At 51.2% G+C, this 16,706-nt stretch overlaps 1 protein-coding gene across 11 annotated transcripts in view; it reads right to left on the minus strand.

Annotated features, from left to right (window-relative positions):
• The window catches only part of RASGEF1A (RasGEF domain family member 1A), a 216,602-nt gene that overhangs the window by 69,109 nt on the left and 130,787 nt on the right, over positions 1 to 16,706 (minus strand). The window contains exons 1-3 of one of the 11 annotated variants that reach the window (XM_072806222.1): positions 14,818 to 14,897; positions 8,936 to 9,074; positions 3,346 to 3,501 (exon numbers count right to left, since the gene is read on the minus strand). The exons of 7 other annotated variants lie outside the window; for them this stretch is intronic. The gene's annotated coding sequence lies outside the window, so the exon portion shown is untranslated. Of the gene's footprint in view, positions 1 to 3,345; positions 3,502 to 8,935; positions 9,075 to 9,186; positions 9,400 to 14,817; positions 14,934 to 16,706 lie in introns of those variants that run through there. 3 more of the 11 variants (XM_072806221.1, XM_072806220.1, XM_072806217.1) reach the window with 3 other exon arrangements.

Here is a 16,706-nt window from a genome sequence, read left to right on the forward strand (position 1 = left end):
CCCTAGGCTTGCTGTTCCCTTGCCCAGCACTGCCCCACACACCGGGGGGGGGGGGGGGGGAGGAGGTGGGAGGGGGGTCCTAGGAGCTTCCAGCAACCTGCTTTCTCACAGTGTTTTTGCCCCTGCCTCTCGGCTCCTGTTCATTGCCTGCAGAATTCCTCAATGCTTCTGTGGTTGAAGACTCTCCAGCCCCCACTCAGCCAAGCCCCTGCTACAGGTGACATACCTCCCATAGTGTCTACCAGTGTAGATTCAGCAGGCCAGACAGCTCCCAGTATGGCCACCTCTGTGGCCCCAGCACTGCATCACTGGGAAGGCAGCTTCTGTGGGTTCATTCATTTGACAGACCACCTGAAGGCCTGGGGGCAAGGAGCACCACCTGGGAGCATCAGCTCCACAGGGAGGGGAATGGAAGGGAGGCTACCTAGACACTGAACCCTTAATACACGCACAAGGAAACCCCTGCTGCTGGAGCCCTGTTCTAAGCCTGGTGCTGCCAGGCAGCAATGCCAGGCTGTGAGGGGCCTTTGGCAAGAGAGGGCAAAGAGGGCTTTAGGAACGGAATCTGCTCCTAGTGGGTGTTTCTGGCCACTGAAATCAGGGACACTCTGCCCACTGCCCCTGACCCTCCTGGTATCCACCTACCTGCAGGGGCCCTCATCAGACCCCAAAGGCAGGCACAGCAGCTCAGGGGCAGACCTCAGACCCCTCAAAGTCAGCATAGATGCCTCAGGGCACTGAGTTTGGGAACCCAGGGACTCACAGGGCTGACGCTTCCCATTGGCCCTGCCCTCTCTGGGACCTCAATCTCTGCCTTGAGAGGCTGTTATGGACCAGCTCCTAAGGCTCTTCTTCATCACCCAGCTCTCTCTGTACCCCAGGATGCCCTGCCTCTCCAGTGCTCTGGGGACAGCATCTCTCCCAGCTGGGAACTCTGCCATGGGTGCCACTTGTCTGACATTCACCTGATGTTCTCCACCATGCAAAAGCACCTCTTCGGTTTCAATAGATCTGAGCCTGTCGTGGCCTTCAGCTTCCCCTCTCACTCTCCTCACTTTCCTAATGCAGAATGTGAGGCTCACACCAGTGGACAGAGAGAGAACAAGACAGCTGGGATGCACTTCTTCCCCAGATCCAGGGAGGCTTATCCACACATCCCCTTCACTAGCCTCCCAAATGTGCAGGCATCTCTGCGACACTAAAGATCTAGCAATCTGGGGGAAGAACCTCACCTGCTGTAAGGTCGCCCCTCAACATATCAGGACTGATGAGAAATCCAGGTTGGGCCGACCACTCATGGGTTGGGACATCACAAACAGGGACCGGCCAGCTGCAGTGCCAGCCACGGGAAATATCAGCACAGTCTACAAGGCAAGCTCCCAGCAGATAGAACAACACTAGGGTAAAGAAAGAGTGATGTCTGAACAAAATGGCAAAAGCAACTGGATGAGAAAGGCTGAGGCTGCTGAGTTATGGAGACAAGCACAGATTGCAAAATCAGCCATGTGTTGGCAAAGAAAGAATTTAGTACTTCCCTTGCCTTTTTGACTGAGATCCTTTTGGGGAACCAAATAGCCCAGTTGATGAGAGAACGTTCTTTATAGAAGAATCCTGCATGTGCACTGGGAAGTTAGGAAGGTGCCGTGTTGCAGTCCTTGATGGGATACTTGACTCAGACAGTGGTTGTCAAGGGCTGAAACTGCCAGAAGGATGGAACCGACGCAGCGGGTGAGGGCCCATGGCCCCCACATTCATGGCCCCCACATCCACACCCACTGCCACCAGTCCCACTGTGACAGACTCGGGCAGAGTACAGGCCAGCAACACAAAGCATTCTTGCCAAATAATGTGGAGCCCCGTAAAATGAAGTTGTCTGAGCTCAACTCGGTTTGGAGAAAATACTAAGGAGTCGGGGAACTCGTGAAATGATGCTGTGAGGAAGCAAACAGACATATCTCAAAAATAGGACATTCTAGAGACACAGACTCACCACGGTTCTGACACAAGCCAATGGCTTCAAGAGAGATGACCAGGGAAGCAAGGGCTGCTTCAAACTACACAGACTGTGTCAAATAAAAGCCACATGCCACACATGGATTCAACATGGTTATTAACTTTACAAGTCAACTACAGAAGAGCATTTTTAAGACAACTAAGGAAAACAGAATATGTGCTGGGTGCTAGATGACAGCAAGGAACTGCTAATAATCCTGTTAAGTGTGATAATGACCACGTGACTCTGTTTGGAGATGGCCTTGTTTGTTTGAGAAATTCACTGCCAGAGTATATGGGGCAAATTACAGAGGTCAGGGATTTTATTTAAATACTTCAGCCAAAGGAAAAATAAAAGAAAAAGGAAAGAAAAAAAGAAGGAAGGAGAGAGAGAGGGAGGAAGGGAAGGGAAGGGAAGGGAAGGGAAGGGAAGGGAAGGGAAGGGAAGGGAAGGGAAGGAAGGGAAGGGAAGGGAAGGGAAGGGAAGGGAAGGGAAGGGAAGGGAAGGGAAGGGAAGGGAAGGGAAGGGAAGGGAAGGGAAGGGAAGGGAAGGGAAGGGAAGGGAAGGGAAGGGAAGGGAAGGGAAGGGAAGGGAAGGGAAGGGAAGGGAAGGGAAGGGAAGGGAAGGGAAGGGAAAGGAGGAAGGGAGGAAGGGAGGAAGGGAGGAAGGAAGGAAGGAAGGAAGGAAGGAAGGAAGGAAGGAAGGAAGGAAGGAAGGAAAAAATATGAGTGCATATGGAAGTTCATGATTCTATCCTCTTTACATTTTTTGTTTGAAAATTTCATGATAACAGTTAAACTTGAAACATGGTATCAGCACAGGAATTTACAGTCAGAGCAATGAAGCAAACAAGAAAGTCTTGAAATAATCCCAAACACATATGGCAGCTTAGTATGAATAAAGGTGATATTTCAAATCAGTAAAGAAAAGGTAATTGTTTAATAAGTGGTGTTGGTCAAATGGATGGCCATCTGAAAAAAAATAAAGTTGGAGTCCTACCAGATAAACCAAATACATTTGAAAAACAAGACCATAAGCCTATGAGGGGAACACATGAGAGTATTTCTTTATAGTTTCAGGGTACAGAAGTTTTTCTGTTAGTTTGAACTTTGTGAAATTACTGATTGGCAACCATTTTTGACCTGTATAAACAGTAATTTCACAAGGTTCAAACATAATATGTACGATACTGCCTACTTAAATTTTTTAGATTCTGCATGGCAAAAATTATAACAAACAAAATGAAAATAAAATAAATTGAGGAAAAGATTTGCAACTCATGCTCCAACTGTCAGTTTCCTAATATATAGAAAGCTTCTATGAATAAATAAGAAAAATACAATCAGGGACACCTGGGTGGCTCAGTGGTTGAGCGTCTGCCTTTGGCTCCGGTTGTGATCTCAGGGTCCTGGGATGGAGTCCCACATCACGCTCCCCGCAGTTAACCTGCTTCTCGCTCTGCCTATGTCTCTGCCTCTCTCTTTGTGTCTCTCATGAATAAATAAAATCTTAAAAAAAAAAGAAAAAAGAAAAATACCATCAGCCCAACAGAAATACTGTGTTAATAATTCAGATACCAGTGCACCAAGGAGAATACAGATGAATCTTATACATACAAAAGTATGTTAAAATCTCACTCATAGTAAGAGAAATGCTAACTAACATTGTGACAAATTCCATTTTTCACCTATCAAATTGGCAAAAATAAGGGAGTGGAGAACAGGTGTTTATATATATTACCAACAAATATGAATTACTATGGATGAGGAGGACAACTTAGCAAAATCTATCAAAATTACAAATGCACCTCCATTTCACCCTGATGTTCTATATTGAGGGATTTATCCTACAAATATGCTCATACTTGGAGCAAAATGATATCCAGGCAAGGACGCTTGCCACAGTACTGCTTATAAAAGGAGAGTGGACACCATCTAAATGACTACTTTTCAGGGCCTGGATGAATGAATAACCATGCAACCACTGGTGGAAGATCATACTGATGTTAAAAACGCCAAGGCAGGGCACCTGGGTGGCTCAGATGGTTAAGTGTCTGACTCATGATTTTACCTCAGGTCATGATCACTGAGATGGGGCCTCACATCAGGCTCTGTGGTCAGCATGGAATCTGCTTGAGATTCTCCCTCCCTCTCCTTCTGCCCCCTGCCCCATTCACACAGGCACTTTCTCTCTCATATTTAAAAATAAATAAATAAAAATAGCAGCTCCACTCCATGCACACTGAAATGGGGCCCCAAGATGCTCCATGAAGCAAGAGAAGCAAAGTATGTCACTACCCTGTGCGTAACAAATAATAATGTGTTGTGCATGGATATGGACCAGAAATGTCAGGAGGAAACCTGAAACAGATAATAATTCGGTCTCTGCCTTTAGGAGCTGGCAGGGATGGGAGGAGACATGCTCCACATAGACCCGTTTTACTTGTTGGATGCCTAATGACATAAATACAATACACCAAACTTTACAAACTGCGGAGAAGGAAGGGCAGTCCTAAGAGGAGGCTGGGCAGGAATCCTAGGGAAGGAAGGGGGGGTGATTAGGGAGAGTGGTAAGAAAGAAGGTGAGGTACCCTGGGTCAGGAACCCAGAGTGACTTTTCCAGAGTCCCCACCCACGTGGCCACACACAGGTCATGTCTCTATTAGCTTCCCAGGGCACCTCAAATTCAATGTAGCTACATTCCCCAAGCAGTGGTTCCTCCACTAGGCTCTCTCCTGGGGGAAGAACAGGGTTGAGGACACAGCTGATGTGGCAGGTCAGTGGCCCCTCTGTTGGGGCCATCCACACGAGCACATGGCTAAGCTGCAGAGGAGGCACGAGGTCCCAGTAAAGCCATAAGTCCATAGCTCACCCCAGAGTGACATGTCATCAATGGCCTACAGTTACTGCCGGCCATGGACTGTGTGTCCCCTGGCTTTCTTGGCTTCCTGGACATGGTGACATACGTCCATCTCGGGGCCTGGGACCAGCTGTTCCCTCTGCAAAGAGCCCCTGCCCCCAGATGTCCAAGGGGCTGAAGCTCTACCTTCCAGTGAGGCTGCCCTAATTACTCTATTCTAAACAAAAGCCCCCCACACTCCCTCCCACTTCCCCCAAGCACCTTCCAATTACCTGTTCTGTCCATTTCCTAACTATTTCTGGATTTTGTTTGTTCTACTACACCCTGAACATGCTGGTCCTCCACACATACTCAGCGGTTGGGATGATGATTAGAAATCTCCCCCCCCCCCCCAGAAATACATCACAATACAAGCATCCATCCAAAAACTGGAAAGAACTCAAATACAAAAGCTAACCTTGCACCTAAAGGAGCTGGAGAACCTACACCCAGCAGAAGAAGAGAATTAATAAAGATTCGGAAAAAAAAAAAAAAAAAGATTCGAGCAGAACTCAATGAAATAGAGACCAGAAGAACTGTGGAACAGATCAACAAAACCAGGAGTTGGTTCTTTGAAAGAATTAATAAGATAGATAAACCACTAGCCAGCCTTATTTAAAAAAAGAGAGAAAAGACTCAAATTAATAAAATCATGAATGAGAAAGGAGAGATCACCACCAATACCAAGGAAATACAAACGATTTTAAAAACTTATTATGAGCAGCTATACGCCAATAAATTAGGCAATCTAGAAGAAATGGACGCATTTCTGGAAAACCACAAACTACCAAAACTGGAACAGGAAGAAATAGAAAACCTGAACAGGCCGATAACCAGGGAGGAAATTGAAGCGGTCATCAAAAACCTCCCAAGACACAAAAGTCTAGGGCCAGCCAGATGGCTTCCCAGGGGAATTCTATCAAATGTTTAAAGAAGAAACCATACCTATTCTACTAAAGCTGTTTGGAAAGATAGAAAGAGATGGAGTACTTCCAAACTCATTCTACAAGGCCAGCGTCACCTTAATTCCAAAACCAGACGAAGACCCCACCAAAAAGGAGAAATATAGACCAATATCCCTGATGAACATGGATGCAAAAATTTTCAACAAGATACTGGCCAATAGGATCCAACAGTACATTAAGAAGATTATTCACCATGACCAAGTGGGATTTATCCTCGAGATGCAAGGCTGGTTCAACACTCATAAAGCAATCAATGTGATTGATCATATCAACAAGAGAAAAAACAAGAACCATATGATCCTCTCAATAGATGCAGAGAAAGCATTTGATAAAATACAGCATCGATTCCTGATCAAAACTCTTCAGAGTGTAGGGATAGAGGGAACATTCCTCAACATCTTAAAAGCCATCTATGAAAAGCCCACAGCAAATATCATTCTCAATGAGGAAGCACTGGGAGCCTTTCCCCTAAGATCAGGAACAAGATCAGGGATGTCCACTCTCACCACTGCTATTCAGCATAGTACTGGAAGTCCTAGCCTCAGCAATCAGACAACAAAAAGAAATAAAAGGCATTCAAATTGGCAAAGAAGTCAAACTCTCCTTCTTCGCAGATGACATGATACTGTACATAGAAAACCCAAAAGCCTCCACCCCAAGACTGCTAGAACTCATACAGCAATTTGGCAGTGTGGCAGGATACAAAATCAATGCCCAGAAATCAGTGGCACTTCTATACACTAACAATGAGACTGAAGAAAGAGAAATTAAGGAGTCAGTCCCATTTAGAATTGCACGGAAAAGCATAAGATACCTAGGAATAAACCTAACTAAAGACGTAAAGGATCTATACCTTAAAAACTACAGAACACTTCTGAAAGAAATTGAGGGAGACACAAAGAGATGAAAAAATATTCCATGCTCATGGATTGGCAGAATTAATATTGTGAAAATGTCAATGTTACCCAGGGCAATTTACACGTTTAATGCAATCCCTATCAAAATACCATGGACTTTCTTCAGAGAGTTGGAACAAATCATCTTAAGATTTGTGTGGAATCAGGGATCCCTGGATGGCGCAGCGGTTTGGCGCCTGCCTTTGGCCCAGGGCGCGATCCTGGAGACCCGGGATCGAATCCCACGTCGGGCTCCCGGTGCATGGAGCCTGCTTCTCCCTCTGCCTGTGTCTCTGCCTCTCTCTCTCTGTGTGACTATCATAAATAAATAAAAAAATAAAAAATAAAGATTTGTGTGGAATCAGAAAAGACCCCGAATAGCCAGGGGAATTTTAAAAAAAGAAAGCCAGAGCTGGGGGCATCACAATGCCAGATTTCAGGTTGTACTACAAAGCTGTGGTCATCAAGACAGTGTGGTACTGGCACAAAAACAGACACATAGATCAATGGAACAGAATAGAGAACCCAGAAGTGGACCCTCAACTTTATGGTGAACTAATATTCGATAAAGGAGGAAAGACTATCCACTGGAAAAAAGACAGTCTCTTCAATAAATGGTGCCGGGAAAATTGGACATCCACATGCAGAAGAATGAAACTAGACCATTCTCTTACACCACACACAAAGATAAACTCAAAATGGATGAAAGATTTAAATGTGAGACAAGATTCAATCAAAATCCTAGAGGAGAACACAGGCAACACCCTTTTTGAACTTGGCCACAGCAACTTCTTGCAAGATACATCCATGAAGGCAAGAGAAACAAAAGCAAAAATGAACTATTGGGACTTCATCAAGATAAGAAGCTTTTGCACAGCAAAAGAAACAGTCAACAAAACTCAGACAACCTACAGAATGGGAGAAGATATTTGCAAATGACGTATCAGATAAAGGGCTAGTTTCCAAGATCTATAAAGAACTTATCAAACTCAACACCAAAGAAACAAACAATCCAATCATGAAATGGGCAAAAGACATGAACAGAAATCTCGCAGAGGAAGACATAGACATGGCCAACATGCACATGAGAAAATGCTCTGCATCACTTCCCATCAGGGAAATCTAATTTCTATTAGATCTATTATTATTTCTTCTTTGACCCACTGCGTATTTATACATGTGTTTAAAATTTTCCAAATATTAGACTTTTTAGAGTTATGTTTTGTTATTAATTTCTGTCGTTACTGCATTGTAGGTAGAAAAAGTGTTTTTGTGATATTCCTTGAGGTGTTTTTACGGCCAGTTTGCAGATACTTGACCTCCTGCTTCTGCAAGTACCCTTAAGCACCTCAGCCACTGCATCGCTGGGGGCATGGTCCAGGTGGTGACGCTAGGGTTGTGGGTGGCTCCCCTCCAGGCCCCGCCCCATACGTGCTCCCTCCACTCCTCCCCGCCTTGTTCTTGGAAGTAATCTGGCCGTCATGGTCTTCCCCAGAGTGACAGCTTGGACTCTGGCCAACCCTGCTCACTGTCAGTCCCCGCTTCTAAATCCTTGAGAAACCCCATCTGCTGACCCAGCAGTGGGAGCCCAGGGACCAAGTGTTCCCAGGTCACCCACTCCAGCGATCCCTCACAGGATCACTCACAGACACACTCACCTTGAAGGTAGTCATCTGGGCTCCCACGCCAATGGAGGGAGGTAGTACAGGATAGGGGAGGCCCCTTCATGTGGTGGAGCTCAGCAGGAAGGGCCCTGGCCTTCCATGGGCAGGGTAGAAATGAGGTGGGCTTTCCCAAGGGCAGGCCTGATGTTGTATTCCTGGCCTCATCCACCCAGCAGGGGCCACCCACTACTAATACCAACAACAATAAAATGAATAACTGACAGCCTCTTGCCTGCCCTGAGTGATTAACTCATGAAAGCTGCGGAGGCTCCCCCTAGGAACTCCATGAGCTCCTTCTATGTGAGCTTCCAACCCCATGGGACATTAACCACTGCCCCCGCTCCCAGCTGGTTCACCAGCCAGCCTCCCTCCTGCATCCCTGTCCCTCAGCTCTGAGGATCCCTGTCTCTCACCTCTAAGGGCAGAGACCTGGGTCCCAGCAGAGGCACCAACCCTCCCCTGTCACTACAGCCAGGGCCACAAAGCTCCAGGCTCTCACCCAGCGCTGTGCGTCCTTACCGCGTGTAATCAAGACCGTAGCCTCAGAGGAGGAAGGGAACCCAAATGTTCACAGTCCACAGCTGGAAGGGGCTGGAACACAGACCCAGTCTTCAGGAAATCCTAGGTAGGAGAAGTTCTGGCCTCCAAGCCTGGGTTTCTACAGCAAGAAAATAGGGTTCCTCACCCCAGGAAGTGCCAGGGCTGGGACTGGGCACATCCTCCCACATCCCAAGTCAGAAGCCTCCCTGGGTCTGCCGGGGGGACCTAGCTGTGGCTGGGATCCAGGTGGAATCTAAAGACTTCATGACATTCACATGGCAAGGGTCAGAAGATCAGAGGCTCAGAGAGCCCCACAGATGGAAAGGATCCAGGGAGGGGTCCATGCAGTTCAGGCAGCCCTGGGGGTGGGAAACCAGCTCAGCTAATAAACCCATCAGAACAGGCACACCCTCTCCCAGCCCCCTCAGCTTCTGGATGAGCCAGCCTCCTCCACCAAAGCTACTCTTTGTTAACAGTGTTGCCATGGCAACCAGATCCAGGGAGAACTCTCTCTTCAAGGTAGAGTCTGAGGGTGACACTTGGAGAAACGGAAGTGGTGGTGACAACAAGCAGGGGCCTGGCCTCCCAGCCCTACCCCCACTACTTCCTGAGAAAGTCCAGCTCCCCAGAGACTGCCCCTTGTCTGTCCCAGAGCTTTGGGTCTGCTCCCCTCTCCTCTCCCTGAGCTGGGACAGCAACATAGTCCAGGCCAGATGCCCCCTGCCCATGTTCCCACACAGAGCTGCATGTCTCTGCCCCATCACATGCACAAGCTCACGCTTTCACACATATTCCAGGAAGGCTCACTGAATCCACTAGCCCAGCCACCATCTCGGAGCTGAGGGGGCAACTGGAGCCAACAGGCCAAGTGTGCACTTGACTGCAAGAGATCACAGACAACTACATGGGGGCAATGTGCTGCAGAGGGCTCAGAGCACCCTGCACCACACACCCATGCAGGAGAGCACCCTCAAGGAAGGCTGGGAGCCAACGAGGTGGGGAAAGGACATCCTGCATGGGAACAGAAGGTTCTTTTTACAAAGAGAAGGTTAAAAAGGTCACCTGGCTGTGGTGTGGGGAAGGAATCGCAGGGGAAAGATGCTGCTGCAGATGTCCGGGGCTGAAGGGCTTAGCCCGACCTGTGGAGGTAGCAGTGGCTGGGGGAAAGGGGTGGAAGAGAGGTCTGGGGTGGACCACTCAATCAATGTGAGGGTAGACCTGGCCATCCCAACTGCTCCAACGGGGAGGCTGGAATAGGAGAGGTTCAGGGGCACAATGACAGTGGACAGGCTGCCCATGGTCATCCATGAGGCATCTAGCAGGCACTGGCTAGAATGCTGATAGAGCCCAGGGGACAGGCTGGACTGATATGGGTTAGAATGGGATCAGCATCATGGAGGGACCAGAGGCCATGGCTGGGGAGGAGACGGTATAGGTCCACATTCTGAGGAACAGGACTAGTGAGTGGCCCCTGGAGAAGAGGGGGAGCCTGCAGAGAGGTCTGCAGGGTGGCCAGAGGACAGGAGTGGGCCTGCAGAGTCCAGGGGACAAGTGCCTGGGAGAAGGAGCAGTGAACACCACTAGGGCTGTAGATGTCCACGGGCACCTGAAGAGCATTTTCCAGGAGTGAAGAGGGCGTGCCAGATTGGAGTGGGCTGGAAGGGAGTGGGAAGTGAGGATATGGAATGAGTAAGCAGAGAACACAGCTTCAAAGGCAGCCTACTTGCAGGGGGGGGGAGGAGAGAAAGGGGAAAATAGCTGGTGGGAGAGATAGCAGAGAGCAGTTTGTTGTATTTAAGCTGGAAGAAGCTTCATGAAAGTTGGCATGCCTGGTGGCTCAGTCAGGTGAGTGTCAGACTCTTGATTTTGGCTCAGATCATGATCTCAGGGTCCTGGGATGGAGCTCTGAGTAGGGCTCCAAGCTCAGCATGGAGTCTGCTGGAGATTCTCTCTCCTTCTCCCTCTGCCTCTCCCCCTACTCGCATTCTCTCTCTCTCTCTCTTTCTCTCCCCCCCGAATAATAATCTTTAAAAGAAAATGTTTTTAAAGAAAATAATATCACCTTTGACAATATCACCTATCAACTTAAGAGAGCAACACCTCACCTGTGAGGAAATGATACAAGAGCTGGCGAATGGAATGAAGTCCCCCTGGGTGCCTAATGTCTTGCCCCCAGGGCTGGCTCCCTCTCTCAGGGGGCTCACAGTGTATGACCCATGGGCAAAATGGGATGTTCTCCTCTAAAGAGTCAGGGAGACTCAGTGAGGCCCAGTGCCAAGCCTCTCCTTGAGCTGCTACTCCCCCACTGCTCCCTGAATTCACCCTGCACAGCAGAAAACCCCACAGCCACTCAGAAGGGATATGGCAGGTTCTGAGCTCCCACCACCACCCACCACCCAGGGCAGCACAGGCCCTCAGCCTGTCCCCCCAGACCCAGCACAGGTGCTCGTGGTGGGGAGGTGGAGTGAGAGGCTCTTTTCTCCTGTGCTATGTCCACATCCCGGCACCACCACATGGATCCTGAGGGGCTTCCTGGCAAATAAGTGAGTGGGTAGAAACTTCCCCAGAGGATCACTGGGGGTTGCCCTGGACCATACTCAAAGGCACCTATGTGGTTCTTAGGAAATGTTTCTGCAGACCAGAGCATTCAGACACCTGAGGCCATCCTATGGCCCACCCTCTGGCAGGGTCAGCGGCAGACTGGAGGCATACCGCCACCCTCCTGGCAGGCATCTGTATGGATCCTAACACTCTCATACTGTTGGCCAGACACCTCTCACAATCTCTCTGAAGCCTGTCCCAGGAGGTGAATCCCCAAGGCCCCCCATTCCCCAGGATGAGCTCTGGTCTCTGTCCCTCCTACACTCTGAACAGGCCAGGACGCAATGGGGCTTTCAGGCTTTCCCTCCCATGGTTCCTGCCACACCACTGCCAGGCTGACAATTTGCTGACCTTCTCAAACCCTGCTCTAGGGTTGTCAGTTTGGGACTGCCTGGCATCCCCAGTACAGGGGCATTCTGAACGGACCCAGAGCCAACTCTGTGCCAGCCAGGCATCCTTGTGTTTACTCTTTGACACATAAACACACACACCCACGGCCCCAGGCTCTGTGCTCAGAAAGAGGTGAGAAGGGCATATACTCTGAAGAAAGAGCAGAGCATCCTCCCAGGCCCCTGCAGGTCAGGGGTCCCTGACGTGTGACCAGTAGGTGTCAGAGGTCCTCCCCTCATGGCCGTGGGCCTGGCAGCTTCCCTACCTGATGCCACTTCAGCACCCCATGATGACAGGCACCCCTCCCTTCTACTCTGCTCCCTCCTCAGATTCTGCCTGGAAGACAAGTTGCTAAGTAAACACTCATCCACAGGAGGGAGGTGGGCAAGCAAGGGCAAAGGAACTGAGAGGCAGCCTGGAGTGGGTGGGAGTTACAGGAGGAAGATTTCTGCTCAGCGTTTGGAAGCTCTCAGAGAAAAACAGCCAGAGCAGACCAGGGCTGAAGCAGATGGCCTCAGGAGGAAAAGAGGGAGGGAGGAGGAGCCCCAGCAGGGGGCAGCAACAGTGCTAGGACCACCTGGACAGGCCCCCATCTGTATCACCAGCCCTCTCTGCCACGAGGGCCCTGGGACCTGCCCCCAGCAGGCCCTGTTGGGGAGGCCCAGAGCCCCTATTCTAGGGTAGGGTGATGCAGAGGTATGCACCCCACACTAGTCTATGCCAGCACCACCACTTGTGAGGACTCTGGCTGGATGCCCCAAGTCCTGTACCTTTACTTGGCCTATTTGACAAATTTGGCTTCTGTGAAACATGTGGCTTGAGGGTTTTGCGGTTAAAATCTAAAAATCAACCAAATCTATTCCAATACTGCTCATTCAGCCCATCATTTTGCAGCCGGGGAGGCAGGTGTACTCAGGGGTTTCTCAGGCCATACCTGAGCATCTCCGCCCCCAGTTACTCTCCTTTGAAGGACCCGGGGGATGGACCAGTGGGTCTGTTCCTCAGCTGGTCAGCCTAAGGGGGCCACTTGCATTGGGATGCCCTCCCCATTTGGCCAGGCCCACCAGCCACTGGCCTCACTCAAGACAGCCCAGCACCAATGCCAGTGGCGCTGGCATTTCTCCCCCATCCTCTTCCTCTGCCTTCAGTTGCTAAGTTACACCAAAAAAACCCTCTGCTCTGTGTGAACTGTTCCATTTCCACAATTTGCCAGGTGGAAGAGAGCCATCAGGCTGGCAGTTCAAGGATGCCTCCCAGAGAAAAACAAACTTGCTGGCTGGCTTTCAGGCCCCCATGGCATACCTGGGGACAGCTACTTGTGCTCTTAAACCCAGGAGCCATAGGCAAGAGTACACAGCTGCCCTGGGAGTACACAGCCATATGCAAGAGTACACAGAGTACACAGACCTCCTCTGGGAAGTCTCTACTAGTACTCATTCCCTTCTCAGGGGCAGGGCCTATAGGTTCTACTGCCACCCCCTACCTAGCCATGACCACCCCGAGTGCTGCTGGTCACTATGACCCGTGTCTCTAACAACAAATAAAAGCTAGCAGGGCACAGAACTCATCCACATGTCCAGAGCCAACGTCTTCTACGTCCTTCCACTCTAGATTCCCTCCTCCTATTCTGGGCTGGGGTCCTGAGGTTCCAGTGCAAAGTGTCCCTGGATGTTGGGGGAAATACCCCTAAAAGTCACTGAAACCATTTAGAGATGGGGAAGCTGAGTCCCTGGGAGGCCTGCAACCTGGCTGCAGTTCAGAAGTCAAGACCTGTGGCCTCCCAACTCCTTAGTTCCCTGCTCATAATGGGAGCTGCTGCTCTGCACTCTAGGCCTCCTGTGGGGAGAGAAGCTAGGCTGAACTGGGCAAGACTGTGTCCAGAAGGAGGCGGAAGACCCCAGAGGGGCAGAGCAGACCACTGCTTCTTTGAGGTTCCCCTGAACGCCAACCTGACTCTATATGTCCTGGACTCCAAGGGCAGGTGGCCACCTGGGCCTTGCCTTTGCTCCAGAGGGTGGGAAAAGAATGACAGTAGTGGGGAGGGTGAACCAGATGGGACTCACAGCTCCAAGCAGGGAATGAAGGAGGCTGGCCACCACCACATCTTAGCCCCCAGGTGGCTCCCAAGAGGCAGGCAGCCTCCCGTAAATATCCACCAGCTCCAGCGCTCAGAAGCCGCTAGGGATGCAGGGGGCAAGGGCCTGATGCGTGTCTCCCCAGACATCAGGCGCCCCCTCCCTCCCTCGCACACGCAGCCCAGAACCAACTGCACCTGCCCCAAGCCCTGCGAGGCCCGGGGCAAAGACAGCACGGTCCTTGAAATGACCCTTGCCCAAGGTGCAGAGAGGGGTATCTCGCCCTGGTCGTCTCCCTTCAAATGCTGAGCTCACGCCCCAATTCCTAGCCAAACAGCAAGGGCGTGAGATGCCACCGCGGGGCCCAGAATGCAGACAAGCAAATGGAAACTTCCGACTGCGCAGCCCCAAGCTCCTCAGATTTCCCAGCCCCCTCCCCCACGCGAAGCCCGGGGCAGCGGACCTGCCAGCCGGTGCCCGCGCCCGCCTGCGGAGCGCACTCCCGCCACGCCCAGGCAGAGGCCGCCCGGAGTCCTGCAGGCGCTTGGGGACGGGGTCCCGGCGCTGTCCAGCCCGGGGCGGAGTTCCCGGCAACTCCGCGCTGGGCGCCCGCACGCCCCGCTCCACGCGCGCCCCGCGCCCCGCGCCGGCAGCCGGTGCCCTCCCTGGCCCCGCGACAGTCGCGCCGGGCGGGACCCGCGGCCCGCGTGCGCCCCGCCCGCGCCGGAGGCCGGAGCGGGCTGCCCGCGGGAGAGGGAGGGACCGGGGGACTGAGGCTCGGCGCCCGCTGCCTACCTCGGTCCCGGCCGGCGTAGCTCCCGCGCAGCCCCGGCGCAGCAGTCGGGCCCCAAGCAGCGCGCTGCCCGCGCCGGCGGCGGCTCATGCTCGGCGCCCGGGCCCGCGGCACCCGCCCACCCGCAGCCGCCCCCGCGCTGCGCCAGCTGCGGGCAGAGCGGCTCCCTCCGCAGCCGGCGCCGGGAGCGCGAGCGAGCGCGGAGCGGGCACGGGGCGGGCACGGAGCGGGCACGGGGCGGGCACGGAGCGGGCGGGCGCGAGAGCGCGGGGAGCGGGCGGGCGGGCGCGGGGCGAGGGTGCGGGGCGGGCGCAGGCGGGGCGGGCGCGGGGCGGGCGCGTGGAGAGGGAAAGCGCGGCACCGAGGTGGAACGAGAGGTAAAGCGCGTGGGCGGGGCACAGGGTAGGGGTAGGAGGCACAGAGAGAGCGCAGGGAGATAGCGAGCCAGCCTTCATTTACGAAAAGGTAGCCCAACAAACACCCCCAACGGTGATGTGACCACAGTATTTGTGAAAGAACCTTTGGGGACTCCCTAGAGACGCCCAAATTTTGGCTTCTGGAACCGCTTCCGTAGACAACTCTTGGTCCCTTTGATTATTCCCCTTAACCATTACAACCATCTTGTGAAGTTGGTGTTGGTTTTGTTCCCATTGCAGGTGAGTAAACTGATGGTAGGGAAGTGACATGACCCTGCAGGATCAGGCAGGCAGGCAGAGCAAGGCTCAAAAACCACCCTGAGAGATTCTATAGTCCCCATTTCTCCAAAACCACTATGAGGAGGAAGGGGGATCCAGGTCTTCTGCCTCCCAGTGAAGCTTCTTGTTCTCTGAACAGGCATCCTCCCTCTCTGGTCACAACTTCAGGTGTCAGGAGTGACCTTTACAGTGGAACAGGTCTAGGGCCAGGAAGCTCACAGGATGAAGAGGTTTGGGTGGAAGGAAAGGGGAAGTACGTACTTCATAGACCCCCCCTTGGTGGGGCTGGGGACCTTTCACATTCACTCATTCAGTACATGTTTATTGAGTGCCTATAGTACGCTGGGTGTCATTCTGGGCACTGGGAAACAGGTGTGAATCCTCCTGTCTGGTTGAAGTTTGCATTCTTGTGGGAAGCAGGCAGTAAATAAAAAGCACAAGAAAATATTTTATAGGTCAGATGATGCAGATGCTCTGGAGAAAAGCATGGCAAAGACAGGGCATAGGGAGTCCAGTTTGTGGAATTCTTTTATTTTGGCAGGTCAGAGAAGTCTTTGCAGAAGGAGTGACATCTGAGCCAAGACCTGACTGAAGCAAGTCACAACTAAGTCCGAAGAATGAATATTTGAGGCAAAGGGAACAACCCCAAGTGCACAGACCCAGATGTAAGAATATGCGTTGAGTGTGTGCAAGCAAATAACGAGGAGACAGAGTGGCAAGTGTGGTAGAGAGTGAGATTCCAGGAAGTGCCAAAGTGACCAGATCAGGGAGACCCTGATTGGCCATTGGCCCATTGTGGCTTTGACTCAATGCCAAGCTGGTGGAGGGTTTTGCAAAGTTATGTTATGGTCTGACTTTTCCTGACAAAAATATTTTGTTACGGAAAATTTCAAACATTTACAAAAGTAGGAGCTAAGAAAGTAGTAAGCCCACTGGCCCAACGTCAACAGTCATCAATATGTGGCCAATTTTGTTTCATCAGTACCCCCACCCACCACTATATTTAAGCGAGCATTTGTTATTATTAAGTGAACATATATAACTTTTAAAGCATAATATACATAAGTGATAATACACAAATCATAAATTTGTGCTCTCAATTGGTTTTCAACGAGAATATTAATAACCATCTGCACCTTGATTTTCACGATGGGAAGGTTTTAAATTAGATTCATTTTCTTTAATAGATCTAGGGC

Source organism: Canis lupus, chromosome 29, assembly GCF_048164855.1.
Source record: "Canis lupus baileyi chromosome 29, mCanLup2.hap1, whole genome shotgun sequence".
Classification (NCBI taxonomy): Eukaryota; Metazoa; Chordata; class Mammalia; order Carnivora; family Canidae; genus Canis; species Canis lupus.